The sequence below is a fragment of the Argiope bruennichi genome, chromosome 3, assembly GCF_947563725.1.
Source record: "Argiope bruennichi chromosome 3, qqArgBrue1.1, whole genome shotgun sequence".
Lineage (NCBI taxonomy): Eukaryota > Metazoa > Arthropoda > Arachnida > Araneae > Araneidae > Argiope > Argiope bruennichi.
In genome coordinates, this window is record NC_079153.1 from 127,479,121 (window position 1) to 127,501,956 (window position 22,836).

The following is a 22,836-nucleotide window of genomic DNA, read 5'->3' on the forward strand; positions in this document are numbered from 1 at the left end:
GTTAGTTGCGTGCACTGAAGTCGTTAACACCATGTTGGGGACATTCATTCGGTCATGTCACAATGCTATTATAATTGAACTGCGTTAACGGCGTCAACTTAGATGGTAATGATAGTTTTTTTTAAGTAGACTTCCTTTTGGTTTTCGAATGGTAAATTGCTGAAAATCTAGCCTTATCTGATATCTATTCTGTTTGGCAACTCATCTGGATTATCGAACCCCAAAGTAAATTTTATACATTCAAATAAAGACCTTCTCCTTAAAAAATCTCAATAAAAGTTTAAACAAGAACTTCTTAAATTTTTTATTCGCGATTTTATCCCACATTCAAAAAAATTCTGCTATCCAAATTTTAAATACATCGAGTTTTTCACGAAGTTATATATAAGTAGGAAAACGAAACAGAGTCTTTAATCTTTAATGAACGATAACACGAAAAAAATTAATTATAATTCATTAATATTCTTAATTAAAACTTATATTGAGATAGTTAAAACTATGTTTTCTGAACTATTTTATTTTTCTACATTCATGATCTTGATAGTAAATATAAATAATTTATATTTATTTATCTATGTGCTTGCGTATCATTTAAGTTTATATATCATAAAATAAATATGAAATAATTGCAAATTAAAATGACAGAATTTATATTAAAATATTAATTCCAAATTAAAAAAAATACTAGGTAACTGGCACTTTAAAACTTTAAACAGCTTTTAAAAATTATTCTGCTAAATTAAAACTTCGATTCAACAGGTATTATTAAGTAGCAGCTTGTTTCTATCACCCGGCCAATAACAGATTTAAAAAGAAAACCATAATGAAAGATAGGGGAAAATGCGTCAACAATAAGATAAATTTGAACAGTAATTTAATCTTACACACTTTCACTTTCATTGCAGATAATATCCTTCAGGTATTCAAACAAGTGGCCCACGTACGAGTCATCTTTACGCCTCTTTAAAACGTGGATAAAATAGAAATGCAAAAGATCCATTTTACAAGAAATCATATCAGCAATTTAAAAAAAAAGAATTTAATATCAATCTCGCCTCCAATAATTGATGATTAAGATAATTATCAAGACGTAAAAAAAATCGACAAAAAATATGAAATGACAGATTATTCAAAATGTCATCAAAGCAGTTATCGCGATAGATTAGATTAGATTGCCGGTAAGGTAAGCAATTGAAAACAACATTCCAGAGCTCTTGCATCAATATCCTATACATATATAAATCAAACACATTTTTCCATTATTTTGCACAGAAGTTCTTCGACGCTATAATTATCTAGCATTACCGTGTTGATCATTAATATTACGTCAACTATAATTATGCATATATTTTATCTTTTTTTTATGAAAACATAAAAAAAAAGGCTTTAAAAATCTGTGAATAAAATGTTAGAACCATAGAGGTTTATATTTAATTTTCATACCAGAGACAAAGTTATTCTTCAGCTAAGAGCAAATTTATTAAATTTTAATAATTAACTTCAAAGAATGATTTTAAAAAATGAAATAATACTTTTCCCCCATATTTTAGAATGAGAATATATAATGATGTGCAATCAGGTGTATATATAATGATTCCATTAGATTCTGATCTAAAGAAAAATTTATCTTAAAGTCCTCCAATTTTTCTAGAAATACGTAGAATCTATAAAAACTATAATACTACTGTTAGAAATGGAAAAGAAAATAACGTTTGTACATTATTTTCAGGAAACTCACTGAAAAAATTGATTGTTAGTTATTTTTATTAATGTAACAATTAGTGTTACTTAATATCACATTAAAAAATTTCAGACAAATGTCAATAAAATATTTCTTGGGTTATATATATAACGTCAAAACATAATTTCTTTTGTAATATTACCCAATCCGATACCGTGAAAATTTAAATGAAAAAAAAAATCAGAAGCGACCGACAACATCGTAAGTGATACAAGGTTTCTTCCGATTTGGAATGAAAGAAAATGCTCCGTGGAATGAAACAACTTGTTTTCAATATTGAACTTTATTACTAAGAATGCCTTTTATTATTGCGTAAAATTTCTCGTGAAACATATCAGTCATTTTTAATTACATCAGGATCTTATTTACAGCAATGGTGTATCGTAGATTCCATTGAATTTATATCCCAAGAAGACAATGACCAAATCATATAATAGAAATATTTGAAACCTCTACATTCTTGTCGTTGAAATATAATTGAAACGGTAATCTAAAAAAGGAAACGAACAGAAAAACAATTTCTTTTTTTCAATGGTCTACTTAGTGGTTTTTATTTCTATTTTTCAGCAAACAGTAAAGTTTTCTTATGATACATGTTTTGTACGTTTTTTCAATGTTTTGCTTCTTCTTCCCTTCTTTAAACTGCGGACTGAATAACAGATTTGAACATATAAACACATTTTAAAGAAAAACGAAAATTCGCTTACTTGTAGATAATGTAGCAAAGGTTATTAAAATTCATCGGAAAGTAAAATGTGTAATCCAAAAGTTACAATCTGTTCCAGGCAAATTTGATATTGAAGACAGCAGTGAACCTTGAGATCTAAAAGTAAAAAATGTAAATAGTTTCAAAATGATTTTAAATAAAAGGTTTGTGTAATACAATTAACATGCAATAAAAATAGACATTTTTTTTCTTTTGTTTTTGATCAATTCTCGAGACATACCTTTGCAGAAACAATAAAATAAAATATCTCAGCAGTTAACAATCGAGGCAAATGAAAATTAATCTATCACGCACTTATTTTACTTTCTTATCAAAGAAAACCTCTGGAGTGATTAACCTAAGGGGAAAATGAGCCATTTCTTATTTTTTCTTTTTCAAATATTGTATCAATGTTATCATTTTGAAATATGACATACCACTTATCTGATAAAAACACAATGATTTCAACTTTTGGAAAATTCATCTTTGAAAAAAAAAAGAATATATAAAAGGATAAAAATACTTAAAAATGAATATTCACAAGAAAGGTTTAGAATAATAAATGTGGTGAATGAATTGTACAAATACAATTTAAGTATTATATATATTAGGAGCAAAGAAGAAAAAAAATCCACAGGGATTATCGAAAAATCTCATCATCGTGATAAAAGGAAATCTAATATTATAAATTTTTCAACATGAACTTTTTTGGGGTTTTGGCTTCATGGAAACCAAGAAAATATTGACAGCATGCATTTCAACCTGATTTTCCAACATTAATATTGCGATAAAGTAATTTCTGAAAACCGTCTGTATTTGAAACGCCTTAATAAAAAAAATTGTAGTTTTACATAACTGAAATTTCTTTTAATTTCTCGACAGTAAATGCTTAGATGCCCATCATTATTTAATCATTAAATATTTCACTAATCAATGTTCAAGTATATTTAAAATCGCGAAGAAACGTTTACCCAGCGGAATTATCAGTAGCTAATGAAAATAATTAGGAATATCAAGAATACAACAGCATGGAGCAAACTGATTAAGTGATAAAAATGGTATTGCTGTATTTATTTTAATTATATCCAAAGACAACACTACATTAGCAGATATGAGCGACCCTATTTTCTACAAGTTGCCTAATAATGCTTCGGCGTTTACAATTTTAAAAAATTTGAAGTGAGCAAATTTCAATACAGAGCCTGATAACATATATGGAACTTAGATCTAATTTCTGTTCAATTGTATCGATTGCATCTGGTTTATATTCATTCTATTTTAAATGGACATGGTAACATTTAATTTTCTTCGCGCTATCAAATTGTTATTTTCTATAAATGTTTCCGCTGTAGCTACACTTTTAATCTTAACCCATTAACCGGCACGCCATAAAAACCAAAATCAGCCTTTATATATACATATATATAACATTAGAGCCTTTTATGATAACATAATTTTTTCAACCAGAAATGATCTTAAAATAATATGATAGATTTAAATTATATAACATTAAATAACAGTAAATAATAATAACAACAATTGTAAAGAATTTTAAAGAGTTACAAATACAAAATATTAGAACAAAATCATCTGCAGAACTTTAAAAACAAACTCTGCAAGTGACAGGCACCCAGTTTTTTCCCCTAAACTATACCAACTAATGACACCAGAAGAAACATCTGCTCTTAAAGTATCCACACGTTAAATTAACTACTAGACACACACCAAACGATAAAAACCTCTTATTATTCGTTCGAAATAAATTTATGCAACAAGAACAAATGGAAAAAATAATGCCAGGGACTTAGTGGTCAAGGCTGCGACGCACAGTAGATCGTCGAGCTCAATTATGATAAATAGCATTTCGTAAGCACAATGCGTAGGGCGCATACAGATAACCAACCGCCTCAGTTGGTTATTTAAATTAGACTGCAAATCAAGCGATGATAATTATAGTTGCTGTTTCCTAAGCTACGAAAAAAATTGCAAACAGAAACAAAAAAGGATAAACAAGTCTCCAGCAGCTTAGTAAAGATGAATCGGGATGTCAGGTGATTTCGGTTTACATCTTTGGAATATTAAGAAGCAATCAGGAATTCGAAGAGGGATAGTTTTTACTTAAAAGTATGAAATGATTGATAGTCATTTTGTATGCATATTATCGCTTCTCTGACATTAAGAAAACTTCTTTATGCAACGAGACCTTGTGCAATTCGTTTAAGATTTTATAGTGAATCATCTTTAATAGAAAAATAATAATAAAATGGAGCCTCGAAGATGTATTTTCCTGTTTCATGTTTACGTGTTCCTGAGAGCACATATATTTAATGATAATTCTGAATCTAAATTAAATCCTAATTGATTTCCTAAATTTTTATCTTAATTTAACCCATTTAACTTAAATCTAAAATGTTCTCTTATTTCCTGATCCAATTCCACCTTTTTTTTATTTAATTAAAGGTGTACGAGCTACGTAAAGCTGCTTTAGTCCGCACTTCCACACGCTCCAAGTGAAGGAATAAAAATCTATCAAACTAAGCAAATTGTTTTAAGATACCTACAATTCCCTTACCTAAATCGACACGTAAAGAAATCCCTATCAGAATCTCATAGTACATAATCACTGAGGATAAATATTTCGTCTCTTTTCGCTCTCTTCTGCTCTTGTATCGCTTGTGAACAGACATCAGTTTCGTCCTTCTTCTTGTACATAAATTATGCCCCCCGGGATGTAATAAAAGCGAAGTGTAAATAATTTAAAAAATCTTTATCTTTGGTCCACAAAATCGCTTCTAATATATATATTATATATATATATAGCATTAAAGTACTTGGCACAGAAATCACTCTTATTATATATTATCGAATGACAACACTCAAACGTAAATAAATCGCTCTAGAAAAGTTTCAGACTGTTTCACTGAATGTTTTTAAAATCGCACTTCATTAACGTTCGCTATGCAAAATATTTTTAGAAATGCTCGGATAGACGGCGTCTATCGCAAAAGCTGCATTCAATTACGAGAAAGATGTAAAGCAGAAAATTTAATTCCGTATTCGATTGTGGGGAAATAAAATCTAATTAGATAAATTAATTGATAATTAAGTTCAGAAAATATGAAAATATTAAATTAATTGATAATTAAGTTCAGAAAAGTGTATTATCATCGGGAACACAAAACTGCACAAAATGCAAAAACTCGGGCATGTCAGGAAGTGAATGAAAAAATTTCATCTTTACAAATATGAAACAAGTTACAAGTGTAAAAATGTGTCATTGTTGTTACTAGTATATTTCTCAAATTGCATTACTTTACATTAAGAACACGTTAGAAGACTTTAATTCATATATTTAATAACTTTTTATAGAAAACTGCATTTTTTTTTTTTTTTTTTTTTTTTCCCCAGTTCGAAAGTTTGAAAAACTGATGTTCCTTCGAAAATTCTTCCATTTGTCCGAATTCGAACATCACTTTGGCATTTATTGCTCGATCATCGCAATAAAGGTACCCAAAACAAAAGGAACAGAAAACTCTTGGCCTACCAAAGTAATAACCAAAAGCAATATCCGGTTTCCGAAACGGTAATAAAAAAAATATCCAGCCATATTTTACCAAGTATAGCTTTATAATTGCAACTTTTTTTCTACATCTAATCACAAAATTGGCCCAAAGGCTTAATGATAACGTCAATTTAAGTAGGTGACGATAATTTGCGAGTTTATAATAGTGTTTCTCAGGAACTATAAAAATTGTTGATAGGAGGATGTGAATTGTGAAAAGTACGTCACGATTCGCCCGAGGGGACATCTGAGTGAAAAAATATCCAGCCATTGAAATAAAAACTCATATCAAAGGAACAAATAAAATAAAAAGTTATTCGAAAAAAGCTATAAAAATAAGTCTTAGGAAGATGGTGCGAATCCTATTGTAAAAAAAAAATGTCAAGGAAAACAATTATTTGGGGGGGGGGGGCAGGGGAATGGGAACAATATAATCATTTACAAAAAAAAATCCCTTTATACTTTTTCTTAAAAGTCATTAGCTTTGTCAATATTTATCGCATTTTTTCCCATTAAATCCTGCTAAAATATTTCATTTAAGACTAAAAGGATATGTTTCCAATATGAATAAGCGAATAGTACATGAGGTAGAGCATTTACGCAAATAAGAAAAAAAATGAACGGAAACATGAAATTTTATTTTTATCGTTTCATTACCAAAACATTTATTTATATTCAACTAAAATAGTGTTATAAATTGTATTGTTCAATAAAATAAATATTTGAAGGATCTAGAGGAAAGAAAGTACATATTAATAACTTTTCTCAAAATAATATTGTAATAAGATTTAAATATCTTTGAAATGTTGAAAAAAATTAAGTAGAATTGATAATAAAAATTTCGGATAAACATTAAAAGAAAACAGAGTATGCATTTTATACTTCAAGTTTTTTTTAGGTAGTTAAAAGTCAATTTTAGTTCAGTAAAACATAAAATTCTTATGAAAATTCAGTATGCCTACATAAAAATATTTCTAAAAATTGGAAGCATTTAAGCATTAGCATTTAATTGGAATTACAAAATCATACACAGTTTTGTTCCAAATAAATTTCAAATAAAGTAATAAGGAAAGTATAATAGAAAAAAATTTAAAATTATTTAATAATTATTTATAAAAAATTTTAAATGATTTAGCTTTTAACTTTTAAAAAAATAATATATTTCGTTTTAAAAAGTTTTTTTTAAGAAACTTGACGTATTTATATTTTAATACATATGCATAAAAAATGTCATAGCTTTAAATAAATAATTCACAAAAATGCCTATTAAAGTCCACCGTTCTCTTAACACAACTGAGTTTTACCGTTTTTTTAAAACTTTCAAATGATGCTTGGCATTTTGTAAACAAAAGGATAAAACTTGCTTCAGAAAGTTTAGCATATTAGACGTTTATTTATAAATACACGTACAATTCCGAATGAAAAATGGCCAAACAATCTCATTTTGCAATTTTTTTAAAATTGCCTCTGGACTGAAGGAAAGATTCCAAGTTCACCTTGTGCTTGTTCTTTCATATCTAACAAAGCTCATGAATGCGTAACGCTTGGAAGGTCACAAAATGAAACAGAAGAACAAGATAAATAAAAAAAAAAAATACAACACAATGGCATTTTCACGAATATCTAATTTCCGAATAAGAATATTTTTCATAGTTTGATCTCCTTTAAAATTCATGTTAATAATATTCAACGCGTTTTGTACGTGTGTGTGTAAGATCATTATGAGTTAGTAAAATCACGCATTCATTTTACTTTGAAAAATATCAAGCTAATGACGAAAAATATGCACTGATACCATCACAAATCAACGGCTGTGGTCTCCCTGATATGTCATCTTCCTTCCTTCTCAAGTTTAGTTTTTGTTATATTAATTGCCCGTTTTTTAAAGCAACACTAGGGGTATTTTGGGACAGACCTCGTCATTTAGAACCGCGGTCAGATAACGAGGACGACACCTGAGCTGGCACGCCCCTCTCAACTATCCTCTTCCTTCTCGAATGATAATTGTGGACTTTGTATAAGGCCATATGCATCACGAATAATCAGTTGCTTTTTTTTTTAATTATTTTTATTTTTATTTTATTTTCCGAGCCTCGCACATGAGTGATTTGTACTTCGTAGTATAGTGAAGTAGGCAAGCATGCATTTTGAATACCGTTTTTTTTAAATCGACTGAAATCAAATTTTAACAAGAACGGCAATTTCAGCAAGAAGACTACATTCTAAATTTCATTTATGTAAGTCGCGACGGTTTTTAATTATCTTGTTTACGTGCATGCGAATGTACCTATCAACAGGCGGGCAACCACTCGACATACAGTACACTCTCGAGTATTCTGCCTAATATGGCGGAAGGACTGGCCGGATAACAAAAAAGCCGGAGTTTCGTGATTTCATTTCTTTGTTCACCAATACCAAAAGACTAAGTTTTTATACCAAAACTCACGTTATAATAAATATTTACTTACTTCTTACTGAATGCTGAGCCTTTCATTTATCTCAAGCCACGTAGAATGTGAACACGGCCGTGACCTCGTGAATTTTAGAAGCAGTTGCCGGTAACATGTCGAGTTAAAATAGAAGGCTCTGTAATGGTAGTCTATACACTGCACTGCACGTTTCAAGAATTTCTTTGAGAAATAGTAAGTTTAAGAATATAAACTGTTCACATTTTGACAAAAGTTCTGTAATGCCCAATTTAAATGCAGGAAACATAAACTAAACATTAACGTAAATCGTAGGCCTAATTCTTAAGAAAATTGGCTCAAACTGATTTTATTTTTCATTGATAAATGATTACACAGATATGAGAAGGTAACCCTAAGATAAGAGTCAAAATGACAGTTTTTAGGTTTTGAAAAAGTCTTTAATAGATGACTTAATAGACACCATGCCTTCCTTATTTACTTATGATGCAAGAAACCAAGGCCTTATAGTCACGAGCCGGATACTTGAGAGTGTACTGTATTTGATTCAAAATTTGATACAATTGTACACTTGGAATGCTTAATTCCATCCATTCTAGCTCATCCTGATTTAAACTTTTTTCGCTAACATCTGAGCAGACAAACAGGCAAACTTTCTGTAAACAGGTTTCATTCGAAATTTCATAAAAAAATCTACAAAATGGATGTAAAGACCGCATATCAAATTTCATCCGTTAGCTCTGAACATTTCTCAATTACCATAGACAAACAGACATAAATCCAAAGGTTCAAATTTCGGTTTCAGAGTGGTCTGAAGAATGGAGATTCGTTAAAACCTCGCGATCGATTTTTATTTTTATTTTTTTTTATTTTTTATTTTTTTTTTTTTTTTTTTTTTTCACGATTACAAACTCCTTGTTTACTACATATACGAAATAGTAAAAAAGAACCGATTAAAATCAAAACAACTAAACTATCAAAACTAATGTTTTCGACATTTTTAATCTGAAAGCAAGAGTCGATTTCTTTCTTTTGATCACCGTCTATTTTTAACACTAAAACTCAAGGAAAACGCCCTGCGAACCAGCAGTGCGAAACTGTTTACAAATAGTTCGATCCGTGCGATGCATGTAAGCGGAACAAACTTTTCACTTTATTGAAGAATCAAGAGAAAAAAAGTATGTAGAACAAACGCTCAGAAACTTTATTGATTGCAGATGTCACTTGAAAACAGAAAGCGAGTTCCAAAATTAAAATATTTCAAACAGATGTATCAATAGGAAGAGAAATGTAAACAATCTGATTTAAAATATATGTTTTAAAGTTTGAAATGTTATATTGGAAGTATTACAAAACTTAAAATCCAGTACCTGAAAATAAACTGTTACGAAAATATTATCGGTGTAAAACGTAAGAAAAAACTTATATTTTGTTAAGATTTCTATAAAAAAAAAAAAAAAACATCTTTTATACCGGCATGTCTGTCAAACAAAATAAACATAAATAACCTCTATATTGAAACCAGTAGGAGGTTTGAAGAAATAAGCTGAAGCAGATATGCGTGAATTTAAAGAATAATCTATTATTAATTTGTCATATTCTTCCAAAACTTTTATTTTACAGAACTTAAAGTAGGAGTTTTAAATAAACCTATTTATTAAGGCACGTGCAAATTTTAACCAAAAAAAGCTTAAAGATTAAAGTTTAGGCTTTACATTCAACACTGGAAAATTATAAAACCCATCAACCATTCTTAGATTAAATGATAAAATATTTCTGCCAAAAACAGTTGTTAAATGTTCATTCGAATTTCTCATAAAAAAGAGTCATGAATGGCAAAAGAAAAGTTCGATGGTTTATTAAGAAAGTGTAATAACTATAACGCCGATGTCAATAAAAATATACCAGCGGGAGTGGTCTCCGCAAAACTTTCTCGTATACTTTTTTAATAAAGGAGTTATCCCAGAGAATACCTTGCATAGTATTGGCGTACAATAATTATGATATATTAACCTTTGACATGAATGTAACTTTTTTTTTCTTCTGAAACTATCGTCTCAGCCTTGTCGAGTTATTTGACAATTCCTGACAAGCGATTAATAGTATTTGAAAATCGAATTTGTGTTTAAGATACGTTTTCCCCAACCAACAAACAAAAATTTGTCACAAAATCACATACCAATATTTAAGTCACTTTGAAGTATCGCGTTTACATGTTTATATAAGTACAGACCGACAGACGGTCAATCCGTTGTTGGATTTGGCTCAAAATTGGATAGGTGGCTAGACTATAGATATTCATTCTGTGTATCAAATTTTATCTATCTAGCTCTCTTCGTTTTGTAGTTATCGTGTTAAATTATATTCAGACGGACAGACAGACGTCCTGAGAACAGATTATGCCCCAAATTTGACAGAAATCTAAAAATTTGGTATTAAGACCGTATACCAAATTTCACCCGTCTAGATCAATGCGCTTTTGAGTTATTTTTGACACAGACATACAGACATTTTTCAAAAATGTGCTTTTCGAACTCAGGAAGATCTAAAACGAGGAGATTCGTAAAAATTTCGAGGTCGAACATTTTGATAATTACTATACTTTCTCTATATTTATTTTACAGAACTTGACTATTTTATGAATTTTTTGACGATTACTATACTTTCTCTATACTACGCATACGAGAATATAAAACTTGTTAAATATAATAATAACCACGTATATTGTATATAACTTAACACGATACTCAACGTGTTCAGTCATATCCGATCAAAAATTCATTTCCTAAGACATTGCAAAGTAAAAATATCACCAAGGCGAATAAGATTTCTTATTTCTTTAGTCTTTGAGGGTTGGTTACTTTTTCCCTTCACCAGGATTAAACGAAAGTAATCACAAAAAATTATTGGAGCAGAATTATTAATTTTAAAAAAAGATTGAGGAATTACATCTATTTTTAAGTGTCTACGGATGTGCCTCTTATAGTAGAATACATCTGTTCTGAGTCACTCAGTTGTCACCAGCTAAACGAATGAATGATTTTAACAGCCTCATGTAAAGCGATACGCAATCGTTGAAACTACTACTGCATGTGCCACAGGACTGTCAACTCTTCCGACTAAGATTGACTTGGTTGACAATTGTGATCTCAATGATGAATTTCAATAACGCGACGAATTCATTAGCGGTGTAAATTTTATTAATCATCATGATTAGATATGTTCCCTTTAAGCAGTGGCAGAACGAAATCTAATATAACTTTTAAAAGCAAATAATCGATATATATAGAGAGTAAGTATCCTTTTTACTGCATTTGAGCGACTACGAGTAGTACATAATTATTGCTGTAGAGGGTCAAAAGAATGATATTTCGAAAATCGTAAACCAGACAAGATTTACATAAGGGTGTCAAAACTCGTGACATAGCCTAATAAATATAAAATGCCTAAATTTCACAATAAATTTATTTAGTAGCCATATGTGGAAATAATCGAAACGTGACAAATGGTACCATTTCCAAGTTCGGAAATACTTCTCAATCAGTATCAGCACTTTTCACTTATGAAAGGAAATAAGTCTTCTGCCAAATCTAGTTTAGAAAGTAGTCGCAGCATACAAGATAGCCTCGAAGTAGGAAAACACTCATTTTAATTAACTTTTAATTTAACTTTTTTCTTTCTTTCTGGTTTTGCACTGTTTTCAAAATAAAAGCACTTTTCTATAAAAGCTGCAACGCGTCTCAAATAAGCTTAGAACTTATTTATTGGGTCAATAATGCGTGTTAAAAAACTTCATTTGAGCTTGAACACATGATATACATTCAAAAAATTTTAGAGTGTATCATCGTTTTGCCAAGAAATAATGAACAAAAAATGAATCTATTCAAAGTAAATATCGTAATATAAATTTCGAAAGAGATTTTTTATCACCATTTTAATCGCAAATTAAAAATTAATGAGTAAATTTGTCTTCCCTTAAGACAGATAAACATAACAAATCTATATTGAAATTAAAAGCACGGGCATCATTTACAGAAATTTTATTAACTTTAATCATCACTATCAGCACAGATGCAATATGGCCATAAAGGTGTGCTTTGACAACATTAAAATTTAAAATATGAGATAACTGGTAATGCAAATGCGTAACGATTTTTTGAATGAAATTGTTATATTTTAATTCATAAAAAGTGACAGATCTTTTCTTTGCTGTAGTATGATTATATATATCTTCAGGTTGCAAAATATAGAAACATTTTGATAATGAAGAGCAACAAATAATATTTCAAAAGTTTTATAAAATAAAAATACAGCAGAAAGAACAAACCTAAGCCTAAATTTCATCAAAATCTCACACAATGAGCAATAAAAACACTACATTCTTTCTTTCTCTGCTATTGTACACAAATTGAGCAATCTAGTAAAAAAAAACATTCAACGTTTCAAAATATAAATATTTGTCTTTTTAAGTAACACATATTTAAAGATTTCCACCACTTTCACTTTTATTTTTTTCTTTATGACTTTTATTACTCAAACATCACAAATATTTTACAAAACTTTTTTTTTTTTTTTTTTGTAGTCGTTCCATCTTCCATTAGGGATAAAAGAAACTCATCCTCAGTAAAATGTTATAGAAAATGCTTCAAGTTACAAAATGATCAGGAAAAAAAAAAAATACTCTGGAACGCACACCTTGTCAAGAAACGGTTCTTCCTTCAAGTTCAAACCACCCTTCTTCCAAGGACCGGCCTTGAGTTTTGTTTATAAGCATAACAAAACATACCTTGAACGGTATTTGGCGTCGTTTAAACTTTTATGGACGATGGAACGAGCTGAGAACAATGAAGAGCATGGATGAGGTTTTTCCCTATAATCTCGACTAATAATCTAACAGCTTATACAAATGCTGCAATTTACTACAATTACGTAGCTCAGTATGGATGCCCTATTTGTTTGATATTTCGCTGTAAGCATCTGCATTCATCTGCGTTGGTTTTCTCTTTGGAGACAATTTTTCTTTTCCATCTTTAATAAACTAGATGTGTCTGTCTAGACGAACTAATATTGTATTAACACTATCTCAGATTTAATTGTTACATATTAACTAAAAAATGAATATATATATATATCATGCACACTAGAAAGAGTGTTCAAGAAATTTATTTTATATAATTTAAAGCGCGTTTTAATGTATTTATGTCCAAAGTAAACTATAAAGGCCTGGAATTTTATGAGCTAAGAAACTTCACGAACACTCAATTAAAAACTAATCACTAAAAACAAATCAGAACAAATAATTATCCACTAAACAAAATACAGAGCTTAAGACGCACACACACTACTGGAAGAAAATGTTAGCAATAACTTCAATTTGTCCGTGAGAAAAAAATATGATGAATCAGTAGAAATTTAAAATAATAAAAACTGCAGACCTCAGCTAATTGACTTTTGTTACAATTCAGCAAAAAAGACAACAATGGACGAGTATATATACTGATAATTCCCATAACAAATTCGTAATTTCCAAAATTTAATTCGAAGTCAAACTGTAAATACAACTATAAATTAAATTTTAAGCAATCTCAGTGTCATTAATTTAAGAAAAAAAATAGTATGTATAATCTGATTAATGGCACCTCATGTGTGACATCACATGCATACGACAAAAGAAAGAATTCCATTTTCTCGCCAAATACCAATTCCTATATTTTAATTTCTTGTATGTGATGCATAACACATTTCCATTTCATATTAAATATTTTTTTTACTCCGCTGAAAAACGTTTATTTCACATCTTTCATCTTATATATAGCATTATGCATCAATAACCTTTGTAAAATAATGAAATGAAAAAGTCAAAGGAAGAAGAACTTCAAAACATTAATTTCAGTTTACAAACAATCTACTTCGTGCGGTTTCACCTGAGCAAATATAAAGGCATACGGCAAGTCTAATGTACCATGATGGCCGTGTTGACATTATCGTGACTGAATACTTCTATTTTGATAAACACGACCGACCGTTAAAACCCACGAATTAATATCGTGCATGCATAGACCATCTGCTGACAAATATTTACCATGTTCTTAAGACAGCAGTATACTTATTAAAGTAGTTTCCAATTTTGCGAATCATTATTAAATGAAATTACGAAAGACATCAGGCAATAAAATGGATAAGTGAAGACAAATCATACGAAATAACCATTAATATAATTTATAATGAATTCAATTAATAGTTCTCTTTTAAGCTATGTTCTCTAATACTAAAAGCAGCATACTCTTAAATAAATGAATGCATTGTTTTTTTCGTGAATGTTTATTAAATACAGGAACCAGTAAATCCTACAACTTTCGCGTATTCCATACTCCCAATGCCCTACAAGAAATGCGCTTTAAAGTAAAATGAATTTATTTTCAGAAGTCAATAAAAAATTATATTAACTGATAATTTATTCATAATAGGAGACTTTACGTTCTTGGGGTAAAAAAAGACGTGACAAGAAAAATAATACATAGTACTTTTTTTTAAGATATATAATAGGAAGGGTATTACAAACAAAAGAATAAAAAATTTTAAAGTAATGTAAAAAAATACTAATTCGAATAGTTTAGGTTCAGGCGCATCGTTCTATAACAAGTACACTACCAGGCCATAGGACACCATTAAGTATCATTACAATACCATTACAATAAATAGCATTTCCCCATGCACTGTGAACAAAAAAACATCAATATTTATTTAACGTCTAGAAGACCCCCCCCCCAACACACACAGGAAACAAGTACATTACTTTCCGATAAAAGGTTTTGCTTCAACTATTGCCGATGTTCCATCAACTACTTGAAGACGGATGTGGTTTAGCAAGATGGAACGCTAGAACATTTTAGAACGGAACAGCGGAACTAACTAAATACTGTTTTTTCTTCTTAACTAAGCACGATGGACTTATGTTTAGTTTCCTTTAACTCTTACTTTGTTCTTTCTCGATTTACTCGTATTTCTGTCGGGGCGGAGGGTTAGAGCCATTATATCATTTAAGAACTCCATTAAAACCTGTATGAAGCTAGTTGCTAAAATAAATAATAACAGCTTATGAAACTGAGCAATAGCAGATTTTAACATCCAAGAGATTCAAGTAAAAAATTCTCAAATCAGAGAAGTAAACATTACAGTTGGTGTTAGCTCGTTTAAACCAGAAAATATATATGACCAAGGATTCTTTATCACCGTGTTCTTTGTTGGCGCAACCTTGGGGTTATGATCAAGCTTAGGATGCTCCTAATTAAAAATAATGGTCCAGAGAGAGCCAAATATGATTAGCTTTGAAAATGTTACATTGCCAATAGAAGACTGTAACAAAAATTTTCTTTTTACTCTAAGTTTTTTTTTTTTTATCAAGGACACCATATATAATAACGAAAGGTACTTTTACTTGTGGTCAGCTAGTCAGCAGCGGATACCACTATCAAACCTCTCAGATCTCTGGCCACACCGCCGCAGAATCCTCTTCTCTCCTTTTCATGAGGCTTCATTAACATGGCCGTACATGAGGAAGGAGTTTGCAATTTGGATTATTTGAAACAGCGCATTTAATAACATCTCAAATGCTATTAATATCCGGGGATTGATTACGGTTTGAACAACAACCGAACCACTAATGACACCAACCTGGTAAACAAGATTTACATATTTTAATGCGACTCAAGCCAATAATTAATAAATTAAATAACTACACATGGTACTATCCATTAAGTAAAAGTCATTACTTTTGACTATATCCTCCCGGATATTCAGTATTTCACAATGATAAATGTTTAAACTCTGTGTAGTCTGCTGTACTTCTTTAAAACAACTCACAAACTAAACAAAATCACTTGCTTTTATACATATACAACATCCAAGGAAAGCTTCATATTCTCGAAAGATACATTAAAAAACATCCGAACAAGCAGTTTCAATGTATTTTTTTTAAACAAACGCTTTTCTCTTAACCAGTCAAGTATGGACATTAGCGGCAATACTTCAATATAATCTGTTCGGATGGGGAAACCTATTAGACCGAAAAGCTTTTATTTTAACAATGAAAAGAGTACTTTTCCTATATCAGGAAACAATAAAAGAAAGGAAGAAACACTTTTTTTTTTATTTTAAAGGAAAAATGTAGTTTACATTTTGACACCAAGGAATATAAATAGTCTTGGAGAGATGAAGAGGAGAAAAACAAAAAGTTTTTCACCTTTTTACTGGCACTTTCGAATCGAGTCAATGGAAACAAAAGACATACATGAATTGCTTTTTCCTTATCTGTTAACGATTACTCAGTTTCCTTTAAAAAAGGACAGATTTCTATACTTATAAACTCAATGCTTGTTTGGCATGACCATTTACAGTTCAAGAGATTAGCTCTAATTATCAAATATTGACAATATAGAAGTTCGTAAAATCAGAAGTTCATAAATATCATTAAAAAAGGGCATTTTTAATCCGATCTTTTAGAAACGTATTTTATCAGTAAAAATTCGTTACATTCACTAATTATTAGCGATTTATTATTATTGGAAAAGGCAATATCACTCGATAGTGTTAGTATAATACTATAATGTTTTTTGTTTTTTTTTTTCCCCCCGAGGTCTTAAAATTAGCAAACATAAGACTGTCACTATTCGCTTCAATAATCATATAAAAAAATACCCTTCGGTTCTGCAAATCAATTCTTTGAACTCCTATGTCGAGTAACCTCATCATTCTGACGAAAGCATCCTTTTCCGATTCTTATTTGATAATTATTATAAAATATGTTAAATAGCATAAATTTTAGAATTACAACAAACTTATATTTTTTGAGCATCACCAAAATCTTTATGTCCGCATGTGTATAATGATTATTTTCAGGGGAGCAAAGATTTAAAAGTACTTTTTACTTAAGAACAGGTTTCATTTCACTTACGTATAAATTCATGTTTCCTAAACGTAATCATAATCATCAGAAAACAAATAACATGTAACAGTGTAATCAAGCAATTGAAAAAAGCATCTTACATTAAAACCAAGCATTTTGAACAGAGAACATTATTACAATGACCTTTGGTAATCCTAATTTATGAATTTTCTTAACAGTAATGGATAAATAACAGTTTTATTCAAATAAAAAAGAAAAATTCAGAGGAGCAAGAAGAAAAAAGAAACTCGAGCATTTATCACAAAATTAATATATTAAATCACATAACTGGGTTTGGTTCGATTCATGTACAAAAAAGAAATGCAACTTTCTGTTGTATTTGTCAGATCACTGAATCTTATTTACAATGTCTAACACACACAATACCGTAAACCAGCGCAAGCAAAAATCTTATCAGCGAACCTTAACAGAAACGACGTTTATCTTCCTTTTTCCCATACAAAACAACGTCTATGAGGCATACATGGTCTTTCAACATTGACCAGCAACGCCCAGCTATTCGACATACATGACCTCTAAACTTTCCGATAAAGGCAGGGGTGTCAAAAAAGAAAAAGTCGATTACAGATGAACAAGCCCCATTCACAATTAGACGAAAGCCTAATAATGGCAATTCGCAAACAGGAGGACAATCATTCGTTGACAGCCTTCCAGACACGCTGGTGTGTGGGCAAGTCGACCAGAATCCGAGATACGAAGTGAGGCCTAGTTTGGGGAGGAAATCGCGTGCGAAATGATGACTAATGCCAGGCTATCGGCGCCTAAGCAGCTTTTTGGGGTATGTCGCAAAACGGAACGATGCCCAGTCTACCTTGGCCGTACTAGAGGCTAAAACACGACATCTCTATAAGCCTCGACTTCGGTCTGTCAACACAGGAAACGGAGACCGGTTTGTTGTGATTGAAGATTAGCGCCATTTTCCATATCATTGCTTCACCAACCATCATAAATGAAAATTAATGCATCTCCCGAATGAAAGAATAAACAATGCTTTTGTTGTGTACATTATACAAACCAAGCCAGATAACAGAAAAAAAGACAAAAGAAATTATATATAGAGGGACTAATAAAAAATGTATTTAAATCAGTTTCAAGCCGGATCTTAACTATCGACAAAATGTGTCAAAGATAAAGACTGTTCTTAAATATAAAAGAAAAATCTTTAAAAAAATTAATGTCAATGATTCTAATTAAATTCAAATGAAAGGTTTGAAAGATTATATGTATTTAAAGAGTTAACACTGCAAAATATCAAATAAAATGAATTAAGTTTCGTTCAAATTTAATTATTTGAATAGAATCGAAATGTAAAGCTGCTGGTAAATATAAATTACTAGATTGCTATTTTTATATTTGTCAAAAAATATTAAATAAAGATCGTTGTAATTTTAAAAAAACACATTGCAGACATGCAATGATGAGCCTATCTAGCACAATGAATTAAAATATCAGTACCAAGAACTCAGATTTAATTTTTAGCAACGTTCAAGTGTAAACATAAATTTTCTCTCCAAATAAATTCTAGAAACAAAATATGCATTTAACTAGATAAAGTTATGTATACGGAAATAAGCAGTTTTCCTGTGCATATCAACATAAGTGGCAACATTTTTAACCTCAGCTTTAAAAATGACCAATATGCAACAAGATTTTGTTCCGAATAAGAGCATAATACTTGATTACTAGTACGCAAGTATAAAAATAAGATCAAATATCTACCAAAAATTTATTAATTATGAACAACTTTTCTACATGGCTGTCTATATCCAAAATAATAACAATCTTTTACATTTTATTTGGTTTAATAAGGGTTTCACAAGGCTTCTAATAACTATCCCTGCCTCTATCCATTCTTATGTCAATAAGGAAAGCAACTCTAAAATGCCGATTTGTGCAATGGGTTAGAAAAATATAATTCTTCGTTACATCTTTAAAATATAATAATTAAATATGAGGGCTCAACTGTACAACTGATAGTAATTCATTAAATTTTGCATACCAAATGTCACAAACTGAAGTCCTGCCTGAAAGAAGAAATTCGAAATCCATAAAATGATAGTTAGATCCAGACTGCATAGCTATGTTTTATTAGAAGGTAAAAGAAATAACATCAACGGGTTAACAACAACAACAACAAAAAATACTACACTGCCTTTAAAATGACTTTTAAATTTTTGAAGTGTTTTCAGGCAGAAACTAACAAAAATCCAAGATCTTAAGAGAATCCAATGAAGGTCGGATGTATTAGCTACAAGACTTTGTAATAAGAACATCTTCCAAGGGCAATACAGGGAATGAAAAAGGTAACCTAATCTTTCCCTTCTCGCCTTTGTTTTTCTTCCAAATCCTTGAAATTTTATGTTTTATCTCTCGAAATCTCACGCAATTTCATTTCAAAGAAGGCACGAACCGTTTAATTAGAGCAGCAAGCAACCCTTGACTAAGTAAGGTAAAATAAAATGGAAGACGCCGGAAGCATCATCCAGGAGAGAAGAGAGTGAGAAAAAAAGTCAAGTAAATGTAACGCAAAGAGGCAAAGCAACAAAATTCAGAACAAAGTAGCAGATAACCATGTGGTTTAGTAGGTTAAAAGATTAAACTCAATATAAATAATTCTGGGATGAATACAAGCTCGCTGATTCGGTAAATCGAGACAGCAGAACAAGGGGGTTGATCCAGTTCCTCATGGCTGCTGCTAAATACACGAGGTAACAACTGCAACTGTTGAAATATAATGGTGTTTTCTTCCAGCAAAAAAGAATTCCATTATATTGACGAAGGCGGGAAGAATAAGCGAAGGGAAAAAATGTATCAACACAAACCAGAAACCGAGCTCCATCATCAGATAAGAACGGCGATGAATGCGCTGTTAAAATTCCAGCATACCATCGCACCACTGAAGCAATTTAAAATCCTTTTCTGAATGATTATACAATCAGAGCGGATGTTCCAAGGCATAAAATGCAATAACAGGAGGGGAATTCACCAAGATGAACTGGGGTTTTTCTTTTTTCCTTTGATAAAATATATCAGGCAGATTCTCAGTGTATTCTTTACCAACAATATGAAATAGACATTGGAAGTCGAAGCTCGGGACATTTTTAATGTAATCATAATTTTTTTAATCCATAAAAACAAAAACGATTCATATTCAGTTTGAGTGATAAATCCAACTTCATAACAGATATTCAGCGCAGTCCTGGTACAAGTTCCTAAGAAAACAATTGAGGACATGCTTAAATATAACTTCATACACGAGTCTAAGCTTGTAAATAAAGTAACTATTGGAAGCCCTACAAGAAAAATAATTTTTAAATGAAGAAGGCTTGTATTTTTTCAATTCCTACTATAAGTTCACACTCTCCCTATATATATTTATATATCTTGTTCAAATTTTCAATCGTTAATAAAATACTTTTTATTCATCCACTCAGTTTCAAATACAATTTTTTAAACTTGTAGTGGATGACACTTGATGTTAATACAGTTTTTTTCAAATATTAATTAATTAAATTTGTCCAGTAATTTCTATTTGGTCGCCAAGTTTGTCGCCAAGCTCTGCGATTACTGACGCGACACCCGATCATAAATAATATGAGATATATATAAATAAATAAATAAATAAGTTGGAAGTGACTTAAAAAATTTTTTATATATATTACTTGTTCGTGAAAATTTTAATCAAATTAATTGAGACAATTCCATTTCGAAAATTAAACTCACAAGAACTTGTAATAAAATTAAGAATTATGCCTATACTTTTTATTAGATTAAACGACTGCTTTTAGCGTCTATAAAATAAAAGCTATACTAATCCTATCAGTATTAACAAAATCCAATTAAATTCAGTAGTAACTTAAATTAAGTCATGATATAGACCATAATGCTGCATAAAAATGAGCAATCATTACTACCTCAATAAATACTATCTATTAAAATTTCTTTCATAACTCTTTTTTTGTCCAAATAATTACAGTTGTAATGCAACTATAATAAATATTTAACAACGATATTTGTGACCATAAAAATAATGCATTTGCATTTGAGTCAGCCATAAAAAAATACCGCCGATTATTTTATTGACGCTGCTCAAAAGAACATCGCAATTATATCTGATCCCTTGATTTAAGAAGCAGTTCAACTATCTTTAAGAAACCATCATCAGCAATAAAATAGTTCTTAAAATAAATAACATTCAAAGACGGATTGAAAAATCTATATACAGTACAAAAGAGAAAACAGTCATTCCAACTTTGAAAAATCGTTTTATGTACAATAAAACGTAAAATAAACAGCAGGAAATGTTTCACTAACGCTTACTATTTTAGTATATCACTCAAAACTAACCTAAAATGCATTTTGTTAATGAAAACAGAAAAGTGCTTTGTACTTACGAGAGGCGTCAAGGATACACAGAAAAATGAATACATATGTACTGTTTTAATACTATAATGTATTATGTAATTACAAAAGCATAACTGTAAAACGACACCTTTTTGAAGAAATCAGTCATTTGTGTTTGCTTCTTGCTTTGGAAGCATTTTCTCTTTGCTTGGAAGCAAAAAAAAAAAAAAAAAACTTAGTGCGGCAGGCGCGGATAAACCGCCGGCGGATAATCGGGAGTCTACTGTATTTAAAATGAGCGACGAAACTTTACAGATTTTAGCATTCAAAAAATTATGTAGCAGAATATCACAATCTTCCAATGGAATTTTCACTGAAATACTATATTTTTAAGCTCTCGTCTCTATGAAACCGCTTGATATTATATAATTAGATTGTGAAATCAATAAACTGGATCCCATTCATTCAAATTTGTCGGCTTATTAGTAACTTTTTTTCAACTTATGAAATCTCATATTTTGAACATCGACTTCATCTGATGAATTAGCATGATCAGCATTTTAATTTTGGAGCGATACTAAGTCTTTAATTCAAATGTACCACATAACTTTGACGTTTACAATTACAATGTAAAACGATTGACATTTACAATTCTTCATTTTCCAAACCACTTTTATACTACACTAACTCTATGAAGGCATCTGATTTCAGATTTAATATGAACCAAACATATATATATCACATTATATCCAGCTAAATTGGATCTCACATTTGTAATAATTCATTCTGAAATAAAAGATTTTTATAAATAGGCCACCGAAGTCATTCAGTTCCTTCTTTAAGAAACGGAAATGCTTCGTTTTTTTTTCGGTTAAAAATGAAATTTTGACCAAAAAAAAAAAAAACTCTGTCCTTCTCAATAGAATAAGTCACCATACACTATTTTAATGATATTTCGAACATTCTAATATTATTAAAACTGTAAAATGTTACGTGTCGTAAGATAATGGTAATATAATAAAATTACTGTACAATTATTATATATATAACGGTCAACACTGAATGAAAAGTGAAGGATTGTTGTAAATTTAG

The 22,836-nt window shown here is 30.2% G+C and overlaps 1 protein-coding gene across 2 annotated transcripts in view; it reads right to left on the minus strand.

Moving 5' to 3' along the window:
- LOC129962716 (rho GTPase-activating protein 32-like) overlaps positions 1-22,836 on the minus strand; it is a 147,327-nt gene that overhangs the window by 103,381 nt on the left and 21,110 nt on the right. The window contains exons 1-2 of one of the 2 annotated variants that reach the window (XM_056076654.1): positions 4,047-4,130; positions 2,449-2,564 (exon numbers count right to left, since the gene is read on the minus strand). The gene's annotated coding sequence lies outside the window, so the exon portion shown is untranslated. Of the gene's footprint in view, positions 1-2,448; positions 2,565-4,046; positions 4,131-22,836 lie in introns of those variants that run through there. The other variant, XM_056076653.1, reaches the window with a different exon arrangement.